The sequence below is a fragment of the Eretmochelys imbricata genome, chromosome 3 (assembly GCF_965152235.1).
Source record: "Eretmochelys imbricata isolate rEreImb1 chromosome 3, rEreImb1.hap1, whole genome shotgun sequence".
NCBI lineage: Eukaryota > Metazoa > Chordata > Testudines > Cheloniidae > Eretmochelys > Eretmochelys imbricata.
In genome coordinates, this window is record NC_135574.1 from 209,965,028 (window position 1) to 209,979,846 (window position 14,819).

The following is a 14,819-nucleotide window of genomic DNA, read 5'->3' on the forward strand; positions in this document are numbered from 1 at the left end:
TGCAGCATTCCAGCACATGCGTCTCTGCAGAGCATTGATAAAGGAAACCAGCTCTGAGCTGTGTAGCCCAGCTTACCTTTGTTTACCTTCCTGCCGGACATGCTGCCCAGAGAGCATTAGAAAGAAGCAGCCCCATTTCACTGCTGTCTGAATCTGATGAAATATAGAAAATGAAGCCCAGCTAGACTGTAACGAAGGGACTGATTCTGCAGCCCTTGATTACACAGAGCTGCCCTTGCTCATCTGCAGTAGGACTACTCGTGTGTTCAGAGGCAAAGCTGCAGATTCAGGATCTTCATCTAGATATCTAAAGAATCAATATGGGCCCGGGCTGTGCCACTGTACACAGCTGAGGATCTGGCCCATTGATGTCTGTGGAGTTGATTTACACCAGCTGAGGATCTGGCCCATAATGAATATAATACAGAAGGAAGGAACTTTTTTCCTTCTCTCCCTTTACAGGTGTCAGAGAGAACCCCCCGCAGCTCATGTCTCCAAGCCTCTCAGCCCATATAGACAAGTCCCAGGGAGCTCTGATTTCAGCAGCTGCTGGAGCCTGCACAGTGGCTTGTTTACAGAATAGAAGTTAATTTTCAAGAAGGTTTCCTGGCTGGGGAGTCCTGTTGGCATTTAGAACTTCCTGGGAAACCGCTGGTGCTAAACTGTCACTATCTAAGATGTGGTGTGGCAGATGTTAGTTTTGTGCATAAAACTGTATTGTGGTGACAGCAATCCCGCAACTGCAAGACGCTTTGGGACTGTTGTTCTGAGACAGTTGGACCAGTTCAAGGTCTGGTTCTTCCAATCACACCAGTGTTACAGTGGAGTCAGTCTCTGTCATCACCTCATGATTTTATCACAAGAGGTGTGATATTTGGTATTTTTTGTAAAGCCCCAGCTCCAGGAGTCATGTGATTAGATGAGACTCTCAATCTTCATTTTTTTTCAAATAGTTTCTAACCTTCATGGCTGCAGAGAAAAGCTTGAAAATACGACAACCCCTCCCCCCGAAGGGCTTGAAGACAAATCAGAAGAACCCATCCTGGGTCTATATTCTCCCTTTGGCAGCCAAAGGGTTGACGAAGCAGCTGCCTGCTGCTCAGCCAGATCTGATTGGCATTCCCACAGCAGCTGTGAAGGTAAAAGGGCTGCAAGGCCAGGGGCCGGGGTGGCTGCCAGTCGAATAGAGGGGTTGCAGGGATAGGATCCCTTCAACATCCCAAAGAGGGAGCTGCAGGACAAGAGGCTGCGGAAGCCTACAGAGGAGGAGCGGTAGGAGTGGAGTGGGTGGGCCTGAGTTCCCTACCTGCTCCAGCCAGGAGCTTTTGGAGAAGATGCTCCTAAATCCAGGAGACCAGGGTGGATTAGCCCTCACTTCCCTCCTAGAATCCTGGGGTTCCCAACGCTCCATTAACCCAAAAGGGACAGAGACTAGCAAAGACCCAGCTGGAGGGATGAGGCCATAATAAGGACGTGACAGACACAGAGCTGAAGGACTGGTGGCAGAACTGGGGGGAGGGGGGGAAACAAACTCAGATATGGTGTAATGCCCCATATATCCTCAAGGAGTCACTCACAACCAAAAGCCCCCTGTAACAACCCCAAATCTATTACTATTATTTAAATTAAATGGGTTTTAAGCCAATCTTGTGGTTTTTGGGGGGGCCTCCATAATTGTCCTGCTCTGCTCACCATTGGGGAGGCCTCAGCTGGAGTACTGAGTCCAGTTCTGGGTGCCACGCTTTAGGAGAGATGTGGATAAACTGGAGAGAGTCCAGAGGACAACAGAAAAACTGATCAAAGGTTTAGAAAACCTGAGTTCTGAGGAAAGGTTAAAACAACTGGGCGAGTTTAGTCTTGAGAAAGGAAGACTGAGGGGGGACCTGATAGTCTGCAAATATGTGAAGGGCAGTTATAAAGAGAACTGTGACCAATTGTTCTCCATGTCCTCCGAAGGAAGGACAAGAGGAAATGGGCTTGATCTGCACCAAGGGAGATTTAGGGTATGTCCACACTATGAAATTAGGTCGATATTATAGAAGTTGATATTTAGAAATCGATTTTATTCAGTCGAGTGCATATGTCCACACTAAGCGCATTAAGTTGGCGGAGTGCATCCTCCCTACCGTGGCTAGCATCGACTTACGGAGTGGTGCACTGTGGGTAGCTATCCCACAGTTCCTGCAGTCTCCGCTGCCTATTGGAATTCTGGGTTAAGCTCCCAATGCCTGATGGGGCAAAAACATTGGCGCGGGTGGTTTTGGGTACATGTCGTGAGTCGCCCCTCCCTCCGTGAAAGCAACGGCAGACAATCGTTTCACGCCTTTTTTCCATGCAGACGCCATACCATGGCAAGCGTGCAGCCCGCTCAGCTCCACTCACCGACACCGCCACTGTTGTGTCCTGGGTGCTGCTGGCAGCAGACGGTGCCGTAGGGCTGCTGACCGTCGTCATACACCGCTTCCGCTGCAAGTCTGCTCTGCTGCTATTGTCTCCATAGCGAATTTCTCCATGTTGTCTGTCATGGGCTTCCGGATATGTGTGTTCTTCCTTGGGAAATGTGCACGGTGCTAACCGTCATCCTCCACCGTTTCCACTGCAACTCTGCTCTCCTGCTCTCATGAATCCATCTCACAGATCCTTTCGTCATTCTCTATAAATATCTATTCTGGTAGCATCCGTCTTTAGCCTCCGCTTCTGCTGCAACTCTGCTCTCCTGCAGACGCCATACCACGGCAAGCATGGAGCCCGCTCAGATCACCACGGCAGTTATGAGCATTGTAAACACCTCGCGCATTATCCTGCAGTATGTGCAGAACCAGAACCTGCAAAAGCAGGCGAATAGGCGACGGCAGCGTGGTGAGGAGAGTGATGAGGACATGGACACAGACTTCTCTCACAGCACAGGCCACGGCAATTTGGCCATCCTGGTGGCAATGGGGCAGGCTCATGCCATGGAACACCAATTCTGGGCCTGGGAAACAAGCACAGACTGGTGAGCCGCATAGTGTTGCGGGTCTGGAACGATTCCCAGTGGATGCAAAACTTTCACATGCGTAAGGGCACTTTCATGGAACTTTGTGACTTGCTTTCCCCTGCCCTGAAGCACCAGAATACCAAGATGAGAGCAGCCCTCACAGTTCACAAGCGAGTGGCAATAGCCCTCTGGAAGCTTGCAACGCCAGACAGCTACCGGTCAGTCGGGAATCAATTTGGAGTAGGCAAATCTGCTGTGGGGGCTGCTGTGATCCAAGTAGCCAACGCGATCACTGACCTGCTGCTATCAAGGATCGTGACTCTGGGAAATGTGCAGGTCATAGTGGATGGCTTTGCTGCAATGGGATTCCCTAACTGGGGTGGGGCGATAGACAGAACCCATACCCCTATCTTGGGACCGGACCACCAACGCAGCCGGTACATAAACCAAAAGGGAGGAGTGCTTTTCAATGGTGCTGCAAGCAGTGGTGGATCACAAGGGACGTTTGACCAACATCAGCGTGGGATGGCCGGGAAAGGTACATGATGCTCACATCTTCAGGAACTCTGATCTGTTTGAACAGCTGCAGGAAGGGACTTACTTCCCAGACCAGAAAATAACTTTTGGGGATATTGAAATGCCTATAGTTATCCTTGGGGACCCAACATACCCCATAATGCCATGGCTCATGAAGCCGTACACAGGCAGCCTGGACAGTAGTCAGGAGCTGTTCAACTACAGGCTGAGCAAGTGCAGAATGGTGGTAGAAAGTGCATTTGGACGTTTAAAGGCGCGCTGGCGCAGATTACTGACTCAGTTAGACCTCAGCGAAACCAATATTCCCCTTGTTATTACTGCTTGCTGTGTGCTCCACAATATCTGTGAGAGTAAGGGGGAGATGTTTATGGTGGGGTGGGAGGTTGATGCAAATCACCTGGCTGCTGGTTACACACATCCAGACACCAGGGTGGTTAGAAGAGCACAGGAGAGCATCAGAGAAGCTTTGAAAACCAGTTTGATGACTGTCCAGGCTACGGTGTGACAGTTCTGTTTGTTTCTCCTTGATGAAAACCCGCCCCCTTGGTTCACTCTACTTCCCTGTAAGCCAACCACTCTCTCCCCTTCGATCACAGCTTGCAGAGGCAATAAAGTCATTGTTGTTTCAAAATCATGCATTCTTTATTAATTCATGACACAAATGGGGGGATAACTGCCAAGGTAGCCCGGGAGGGGTGGGGGAGGAGGGAAGCACCGGGTGGGGTGGTGGATGAGTGGAGGAGGGAAGGACAAGGCCACACAGCACTTCAAAACTTATTGAATGCCAGCTTTCTGTTGCTTGGGCAGTCCTCCAGGGTGGCGTGGCTGGGTGCCCAGAGCACACACCCTCTGCCCCGCGCGTTCTTGGGCGACTGGGTGAGGAGGCTATGGAACTTGGGGAGGAGGGCGGGCGGTTACACAGGGGCTGCAGCCGCAGTCTGTGCTTCTGCTGCCTTTCCTGCAGCTCCACCAGACGCTGGAGCATCTCCGTTTGATCCTCGAGCAGCCTCAGCACTGAATCCTGCCTCCTCTCATCACGCTGCCGCCACCTCTCCTCTTGCTCCCGCAACCTCTCATCTTGCTCGTCCCTCCTGTCCTCGCGTTCATTTTCTGCTTTCCTGGACTCTGCCATTGTCTGCTTCCACGCATTCTGCTGAGCTCTTTCAGTGCGGGAGGACTGCATGAGCTCAGAGAACATTTCATAGCAAGTGCATTTTTTTCGCCTTCTTATCTGCATTAGCCTCTGGGATGGAGATGATATGGGGAGCGTTGAAACATTTGCAGCTGTGGGAGGAAAAAAAGGGAGAGTAGTATTTAAAAAGACACATTTTAGAGAACAATGGGTAGACTCTTTCATGGTGAACCAAGCTGTTAACATTACATAGCACATGTGATTTCTTTACAAGGTCGCATTTTGCCTCTTATATTGAGGGCCTGCCGGTTTGGTGTGAGAGATCACACACGCAGGGCTGGGCAACAGAATTCGGCTTGCAGGCAGCCATGGTAAGCCACAGTCTTTCGGCTTCTTCAACCTTCATAACATGTGGGAATGGTTTCAAACAGCAGCACCCTCCTTTCCCATACCAAGTACCCATTGGGTTGGCCATTTAAAAGGAGGGGCTGTACTGGCCGCGAATGCATCCCAAGTCTTCAGGGCAAATTAATCATTAAACATGCTTGCTTTTAGACCATGTACTATATTTACAAAGGTACACTCACCAGAGGTGCCTTCTCTGGCTTCATCGTCCAGGAGCCCGGGTTGGGAGGTTATTGGCTCCAGGGTGATAAACAGTTCCTGGCTGTTGGGGAGAATGGTTTCTCCGCTTGCCTGCTGTGCGCTGTCCTCCTCTTCCTCCTGCTCATCTTCCTCGTCCCCAAAATCCTCATGCCTATTGCGTGAGTCTCCCCCCCTTGCAGGTGTCCACGGACAGGGGTGGGGTAGTAGTAGGGGCCCCCACTAGAATTGCATGCAGCTCATCATAGAAGCAGCATGTCTGGGACTCTGACCCAGAGTGACCATTTGCTGCTTTGGTTTTTTGGTAGGCTTGTCTGAGCTCCTTAATTTTCATGCGGCACTGCTGCGGGTCCCTATTGTAGGCTCTGTCCATCGTGCCCTTGGAGATTTTTGCAAATATTTTGGCATTTCGTCTTTTGGAACGGAGTTCTGATAGCACGGATTCATCTCCCCACACAGTGATCAGATCCCGTACCTCCCGTTCGGTCCATGCTGGAGCTTTTTTGGGATTCTGGGACTGCATGGTCACCTGTGCTGATGAGCTGGCCACGCTGGCCAAACAGAAAATGAAATTCAAAAGTTCCCCGGGCTTTTCCTATGTACCTGGCTAGTGCATCTGAGTGGAAAGTGCTGTCCAGAGAGGTCACAGTGGAGCACTCTGGGATAGCTTTCGGAGGCCAATACCGTCGAATTATGTCCACACTACCCCAAATTCGACCTGATGATGTCGATTTCAGCGCTAATCCCCTCACTGAGGAAAAGTACAGAAATAGATTTTAAGAGCCCTTTAAGTCGACAAAAATGGCTTCGTCATGTGGATGGGTGCAGGGTTAAATCGATCTATCGCTGCTAAATTCGACCTAAACTTGTAGTGTAGACCAGGGCTTTAGGTTAGAGATTAGGGAAAGCTTTCTAAATCTCAGGGCAGTTAAGCTCTGGAACAGGCTTCCGAGGGAGGCTGTGGAATCCCCAGCGTTGGAGGCTGGACAAACTCCTGTCAGGGAGGGCTGGAGGTTTACTTGGTTCTGATTCAGTGCAGGGGGCTGCACTTCGACTTCTCGAGGTCCCATCCAACCCTATGCCTCCCTGATTCTATGTGCTCAGGAGCTGCCGATAGTCCTTGTTTGGCATTATTCATGCAGAAGGATTCAGAGAATCAACAGGCGCATGCAGGAGAGGGCTACTGCTGGTTCCCCAGGCCTGCTCCATCTTGGTCTGAACTTTATCTTTCTTTTTATACTTACCAAGAATGAGTGCAAATGGCAAAAGTGAGTTAGGATTTTCAATGTTTGGGTTGCCTCCCTTTTCAGGTGCCCAATTTACCGGGGCCTGATTCTGAGGTGGCGCTAGGAAGTCTGGGATACAGGTCCTCATACTGCAGGGTAGATGCTGGAGTCCCAGGCTGGGATCCAGGGTTCAGCAATTCCTAACCCGGGGTTACAAATGAGTGGAGATGCTCAAGCCCTAGGTTAACAAGCCCAAAGTCTGCTAGCTCGAGTCCTGCTAACCCTGGGCATACATTGTGTGCAGACATACCCGTATTTCTTCTAAAAGGAACTGTGACCAATTGTTCTCCATGTCCACAGAAGGTAGGACAAGAGGAAATGAGCTTGATCTGCAGCAAGGCAGATTTAGGTGAGAGATAAGGAAATCTGCCAGGGTAGCTAAGCTCTGGAACAAGCTTCCAAGGGAGGTTGTTGAATCCCCATCACTGGAGGTGTTTAAGAGCAGGTTAGATCAACACCTCCCAGGATTGGTCTCAGTTTACTTGGTCCTGCCTCAGCTCCAGGGGCTGGACTTGACGACCTCCCAAGGTCCCTTCCAGCCCGACGTTTCTGTGCCTCTGATTTTTAAATGCCTGGGTCAGGCAGTACGGCCTCCTGGTGTCATGTGAGTGTGATGCCGTGAGGATGCAGCAGTGGCAGCCTGCTAGATCATCTGCTCTGCAATGGCACAGAAGCATTGGCCCTGCAATGGCCCTGATCCAGCAAAACACTTCTGCACATTGGTGTCAGGAAAGTAGCCAAGCCTTAAAGTCAATGGGACTTTTCATGTACTGATCGTGCTTTGCAGGACTGGGGCCTTACCCCGGGCTGTGTGGATTGTTAGTGCTATGTTCCTATGGCGGCTAGGTCTGTGAGTTTTCACCACAATACTGACATTGACACAACCCCTAGTCTGGGCATGCTTATAAGGGTATAACTGTGCCTTATATCATGATAGCTTATTCCCCTTCCTCCAGGGGAGTAGCTATACCAACGCAAGCCTCTCTAGACTGACATAACTGAGTCCGCACTTGGACTGCTTTCACTCTCTCTGGATAGTTAAAGGGGTACAACTTTGGTGTACAGATAAGGCCATCAATCCAGGAGCAAGAGAAGGTTAAGGGGTGACTTTAACACAGTCTATAAGTATCTACATGGGGGAACAAATATTTAATAACAATGGGCTCTTTCGTCTAGCAGAGAAGGGTCTAACATGATCCAATGGCTGGTAGTTGAAGCTAGACAAATACAGACTGGAAATAAGGTGTACATTTTTAACAGTGAGAGTAATTAACTACTGGGACAATTTACCAAGGGTCATGGTGGATTCTTCATCACTGAGAAATTCAAAATCCAGTTTGGCTGTTCCCTGCTCCAGGAATTATTCTGGGGGAGTTTTGTGGCCTGTTTTTTACAGAAAGTCAGATGAGATGATGACATTGGTCCCTTCTGCTGTTGGAATCTAATTTATAAAACAGCAGTGAGTATACCAGTTTTTCGGTCCCTGGTTGTCAAGTAGCTTTCTTTGATTGTGTGTGATGAAAGGTAGGTGATTCCCAACCATGAAGGTCAGGTTTTGACTGTGAATGTTACGGGACTCTGAACAAGACCTGGGACTGTGACAAACTGTAAAACAGCAAAGGGAAAGACGTGGTTCCAAAGAGCTTTGGATGCTTTTACCTCCTAGCTCTCTAGACAATGAAAGCAAAAAATTGGCTGTAATAGATTTCAAATGACTCTGAACCCTCTCCATGCAGTATAATGCAGCTCCACACCTGTAAAGCAGATTACAACTTTCTTTCCAATAATTAAATTTTGTATTAAGAGCAGAGTATGAAAAATACACCCATAAACGTGCACAACAATTCACACTCTCCGGAGGTTTTGTCTTAATCCCCACATTAGCTTTCACTGTTACCATGAGACTCTGCCTTGCTGAGCGCTGAGATCACACACAGTGCAATGAGAACTGGTTTATTACCCCAGACTCCTTATCCCTTTGACTTAACAACTCCAATGCAAATCCAGTCCAGTGACATACGTCCAGTACAAATGCTTAATTCATAAATTCCAGGAGGAGAAGGGTCATGTGACCAGGCAGAGAGCAGAGTCAGGATTTGAACCGAGCCCACACTCACTACTGGTGCTGTGTCCCTGGTGACAGGCCACATGGCATCTTGGCCAGAGAGCTCATGGTGCTTTGCATGCTCAGGGGAGCACAGACGCTGGTAGGAAGGTTATCACCACATGTCATGGGGTATCCGTCCCACACAGGACAGGGTTAAGGTGCCCAGGTGGGCCAATTAACTCTACAGGCTGCACCTGGAGGAGGAGCCAGGGAGCAGGGAATGGATTGGAAACAGGCTTAGCAGGAGGGGCCTATATAAGCCAGGAAGCTGACAATAGAGGGGGCTGCTGGGAAAGGCTGTAGTCACTCCCTGGGCGGAGAGAGGGGTGGCAGTCCACAGGTGCTCCCCGGGAGGAGGGAGGCTGGCAAACTCAGAGGCAGGTGGCAAGCCAGGAAGGTAGGAAAAGGCTTGGGGGGAAAGCAGCAAGGTAGGAGAGCGCAGGCTGTGGCTGCTGACTGGAGAGCCCCTCGCTGGAACCTGGAACAGAGGGCGGGCCTGGATTCCCATACCAGCCACTGGGACGTGGCCCAGACCAGGCAGGGGACAGTGGACTGCCTGGGACGGTCTGGTCCAGGAAAGACATGGTTACACTCCCCCCTGGAAGGGGGAACCACGTTGTGACCTGGCCGGAGGGTCAAGTCACGAACAGGTGGCTGCAGTTCCGGGAGCGAGAGGGGCCACAGGACACAAGGACAACGGGAGAGACACCGCCAGAGGAGGGCACAACGCCTGGGCAGAGCTAATCCCCAGAGCAACCAGGAGGAGGTGCTACCTGCAGTGAGTGGGCCCCGTGACGCCACGTCTGTGCTAGGGACTAGCCCAGCTCGGCCATCGGTAGCCCGTAACCAGTGCATTGGTGCAAGCCCCAGCCCCAGCAAGGAAAGCTGCAGTTTGTACCGGGTTTCAAGTAGGGAGAAGCTCACCTGGTGCACTTCGCAGTTTTCCTTGTCTGCACTAGGACATTGATTCTCCATGGCCCTGTATAAACCAGAATAGGAGTATTTGGTACTCCCTTGGTATTGCTGAGCCCAAGTGTGCAAAACAACCCAACCCCGTGAGTCAGGCCACAAAAAGCATAAGATTGTCTTAACAGTCATTCTGTATACTGGATTCTGAGCCTTTAGGATACACTTGGGTGATGTTTTAAAAGTTTTTTCTCTACAATCATGAGGGATAGAAATGTAGTTTTTTAAAAAGGAAGCTGAGATTCTTATGTCATCACCTGACTCCAGAAGCTGGGCCTTTAAGAAAACCACCAAGAGTTGTGAGACAATGGCAAAAGCTGGTAACGCTGTCTAAATGACTCCGTAGGGCACAGGGCAATGGAGAACTAGGGCTACGGGCTTGCTCTAGTGCCGCTATGCCATTTGCTGGCCTTTGATGCTGAATCCCAAATTGAGCTGGTCAGTAAGTTTTTCAGAACAGGTTCCCACTGGAAAATGCAGTTTTGTCAAAATCTAAATGCATCCCAGGAGTGTGTCAATTTCAGCGAAGTGTTGAAACATTTTGTTTTGATTTTCTCATTTTGTTTCAACTTCTACATTATAGTTTTCAGAGTAGCAGCCGTGTTAGTCTGTATCCGCAAAAAGAAAAGGAGGACTTGTGGCACCTTAGAGACTACCCATCGGACGCATCCGATGAAGTGAGCTACAGCTCACGAAAGTTTATGCTCAAATAAATTGGTTAGTCTCTAAGGTGCCACCAGTCCTCCTTTTCTTTTTACATTATAGTTATCATTTGTGATCTATTCAATTTTATATTAAATTATTTAAGATTATAGTTTAGCTATGTTGAAATATTATTACAAACAAAACATTCTAACGTTATTGAAATGAAATTTTCTGGAATTTTTGTTCCATGATAAATGTCAAAATGTTGGTCTTTCATTCCAGTTTGGAATGAAAACAAATGTTGAAATATCAGAATTTCCTGCAGGCCATAAAATCCAATTTTCGACCAGTTCTAATTGCAAGTGCAGACTGGCCTCAGTGGGACAAAGGTTAAGGGCAACAGAGAGTTTAAGTGTAACTAAGTGATCAGAGATCAGTGGAGTTTTACATCACAAGGTTTTAAATTTATGAATGTGGAGGGTGTTTCTTTAACCAGAGGGATATTTTGCAGGCAGTTAGCTCTGCCGCTGAATTGTTTCCTTTCCTGCATTTGATTCAATGACTTCCCTGGCTCCCTGCCCACTCCAGCCAGGCAAATTGTTTTCTGACTTTATGCTGCCAGCACAAACAGCAGCTGCATGATTAAAAACCAAAGGAAGATGAGTTGTCTCAAGTGACTTATTGTTAGGGCTCTGGTGGGCGATGTTGGCGCTATAGTTAGGATCTCGCAACGTTTCTGCTGAGTCTCAGGTGTGGAGCTCATCTATTTCAAATCACACTGCTGCAAATAAGATTAGTCAGTGGTCAGACTTACCAATCAGATGTAAGGCTTGTCTGGAAAATTATTCCAGGCTAGCATAGGGTGTGAATTTAAAGTGTCCAAGCTATTCTGGAATAAGAATGTCCACACAGGAACTTCCATTGAGGCGGGATTCCAATGAAATCTCAAGACTGGTACCGCTTTCCTCGAACTGTCAGCACATAATGACACAGTCTGGAAGGATGGATAGCTACTGAAACTGGCCAAAGTGATCCCCTGCGTATGGATTCTCTGGTTTCTGAACGCTGTGCTTAGCAGTCGAAGGGTGCGCGTATTCCTCGGAGGACAAACCAGCAAGCCACGCACTTTGAATGAGGGGCTCTGTAGGTTCTGTAGTTCCTCTGACAGTCTTCAGAGTTTACGTGAGCGATACGTCTGAAACGATAGTGCAGAAGTTTGCATATGCTGAGGATTTAGCACTCGCACCTCAGGCCTGTAGCGTTAAAGAACTTGAAGTGACCTTACGATCCTGGAGGAGTATTTCCAAAAGTGGTGGTTGAGAACAAATCCCAGCAAACCGGGATCTCAGCTGTCCACCTTGACAACAGAACTGCACAAAACATGCTGTCAAGTTTCGTGGTGAAGCTGCATTATGACCCCAAACCAGCACTTCTTGGTGTCATTCTTGACTGCACCCTGACCTTTCATGACATCCTCCAGAAAGTAGCCTCCAAAGCAAAGACTCGCATCAACATTATTCAAAAGTTAGTGAGAATAAGCTGGGGATCACCTGCCCTGGTGCTACAAGCATCAGCCTTGGCTCCATACTGTGCTCTGGTGTGGACAAAAAGCTACCACACTTATCTTGTGGGTAGGCAGCTGAATCAGACCATGCAGATCATCATGGGAACTGTAAAATCAACACCTCTACTATGGCTTTCTGTATTAGCAAACATTGAACCTCCAGCTGTCCATTGAGATATAGTCACAGCATGAGAACTTAAATGCACTGGAGACTACCCAGGACTTCCTATCCAGCAGGTTATGGACAATATACCCCAACAATGCCTGAAATCACAAAAACCACTGTGGACCACCCGTGACCACCTACTGTCTCTGGATCTTGCCAGGGAATGGCAAGTGGCTGGACCCCAGCCACCTTTCCAAACAAGCACAGTATCACTGACCCAACAAGCCACCCTCCCGGTTTCAGCCTGCCACACAGACTTTGGATCACATTGAACCTTATCCGAACAAACATAGTAGATGAGGCTACTTGATGCACAAGCAGAAAATCAAGGACTCCGCTTTGTGTGACTGTGGTGAGAACATCCAAACCATCAAACCCATCACAATGCAGCACCCGAAATATGAATTCAAAGGTGAACTGGGTGATATCTACGGCATCACAGAGAATGCCTTGAAATGGCTTATGGACCTTCAGTTGCATCTACAGAATGTTGCTTTGCCGATGCCATGCACGCGAGAGAGTGCAGAACAGTTATTCCAGAATAATTATGATTGTCAATTTTCCCATGTAAACACGCCCTTAGACAATTCACAGAATCCACCATTTTGTGGCTGGGTCTTGGCACCGGCCTGGGATCCATATCCACAATCTAGTCATCTGCCCGTGCGTTGCACCCTTCGGCACACAGTTGTAGCTATGCCACATGTCCTGAGGAAGCGGCACCATGTCACCCGGGAGCAGACCAGCAGCCAGATTGTGACTTGGGACAGAAGCAGTCTGTGCCAGCCCTGTCCCTAGGGAGGAGTCCTTTTCACTCGGCAATTTCTCAGCTACTCTGGCTGCCAGTCTGGGGGGAAGGGGTGGACCTGAAACCCTGACCACTCCCCCTCCGTGCATTCCCACTCCCCACCCAACTGGAGGGAGAGCTGTGGGCGTGGGAGGATGGTTTCTCCACCCCCATGGTACTGGGACCCAGCGGGTACATAAGGTGAGGTTCAAACTTGGACTGTTTGCTTCAAGGACTTCTCTTATATACATGTGCAGAGCCTCACTGGGGCACGCACTGACTCTCCTGTATAAGTGATCCAAGGACCTCTTGATGCCAACTGGCCGAGGGTGCACCGGGGTTGTCGGGATCCCCTGGCTCTGGTATTATCTACTAGCTCACCAAAGAGCGTCATGTCAGGGCTCTGCTGAGGCCTGTGTCACGCTGGTCATCATGAGAAATGTGTGTGCGGTTATATGGAAGGAGATGTGCATACATTGGAAATTATGGTTTTGGAGCCTTAAAGTTAAAGGCAGGTCACCCAGAGGTAGTGTGGCTTGAGACAGATTCCACCATACAGGAGGTGCGAGACACTTAACTCCCTGGCCAATCAATGTGTAGTGTGTCTTGCAACAGAAATCTCTTTCCATACTGAGTCAAACGCTAATGAAGAGACTGTGGGGGACTTTAGGAGGAAAGTTAACGGGAAGAGGTGAACAGCTGGGGGGTTGGGAACCCTGTTTACAAGTGAAGAACAAAGGACTGGTCTAATAGATCTAGAGGTGCAGAGAGATGCCTGGGCATCCTTCATCTAGGGAGACATGCTGCCAGAACAAGGTTTGTTCTTATGAAAGGAGGGTCTGAGCCATCCTGCCTGACAAATGCTGTGAGAAGGGCTATGGGGAAGCAAAGCATCTTGTTAGTTAAGCTTAGGCTCTAGAATGCGTGTTACGATTTTAGCTTATATGTAACGCTTTGTTTCCAATCTTTCTGTTTGCTACCCGGGGACTCTCTGGTCAATAACCTGACCCTTTGCGTTCTCTGTGAACCAATCCAGGTGCTGTGTGTCAAGCAGAGCGGTACCGGGGGGAACAGAGGGTCTGGCAGTGCTGGAAGTGGCATGGGGGATGCTTGGGCTGCTCAGTGCCTACTGCTGACCTACAGGAGGGACAGCAGTGCCCACGTGGGCCGAGAGGGGAGGGCATGTGTAGCGTGCAGCTAGTGGAGTCAGGGAGCTGGCCCTGGCCACTAAGACGTGGGCAGGCGGTAGCAAGGGCACTCCCGGGACACATCCCAGTGTAGTGCCTAGAACTGTGAGGGCCCAATCCTGAACCGTGTCTGCACATCATAAACAAACAAACTAGGATGAACGCCTTCTCCCGAAGGGAAGGCTGCAGAAGCCGCACCCTTCACAAAGCTACACTGCTTCATATCCCTGGCTTGCCTGGAGCCTAGGAGTCTAGACCAGCATGCCAGGCTCCGTCAACACCTAACCTGTTCCAGGGGCACAGCCGCACCACCATAGCGCTCACTACGGCGGCTTGAGGGGTTCTCCGCCTCCCCAGGAGGCGGCAGCTCGGTGGACAGATGAATTCTTCCACTGACCTAGCACTGTCGGCACCGCCTACCTACGTCGATTTGTCAGCCCCCTGAGCCCGTAGCTAGGTCGACGTACCTTCCTGGTGTATCGCTGGCCTCAGACAGTGGGAGTCGTTACGTGTGGCAGCTGGATACGCGCATGTCAGACATATTAGATATCCATGCAAACGCCTTCTCGTGAGTAACATTTTGGTCTTCATTAGCGAGCCTGAACTCCGTAAAGTGGAGAAATTTATCTTCCTTTCCCAGTACTGACTGCGCTGCTCATTACGATAAGGTGTCTGCCTTTGAAAGACTACAGCAAATTAACTTCTTTTATGGCTCCCTCTTGGAAAGAAAACCATGTGATCCTTAGCACTCAACTTTCCGTTGCACTTTCAAGCACCTGCTGCATTAATAGGACTGAGCAGATGCCAGAGTTCTCCGGCACAGTGCCCACAACAAACAGCGGGACGGGCTCTTGTCCCACGT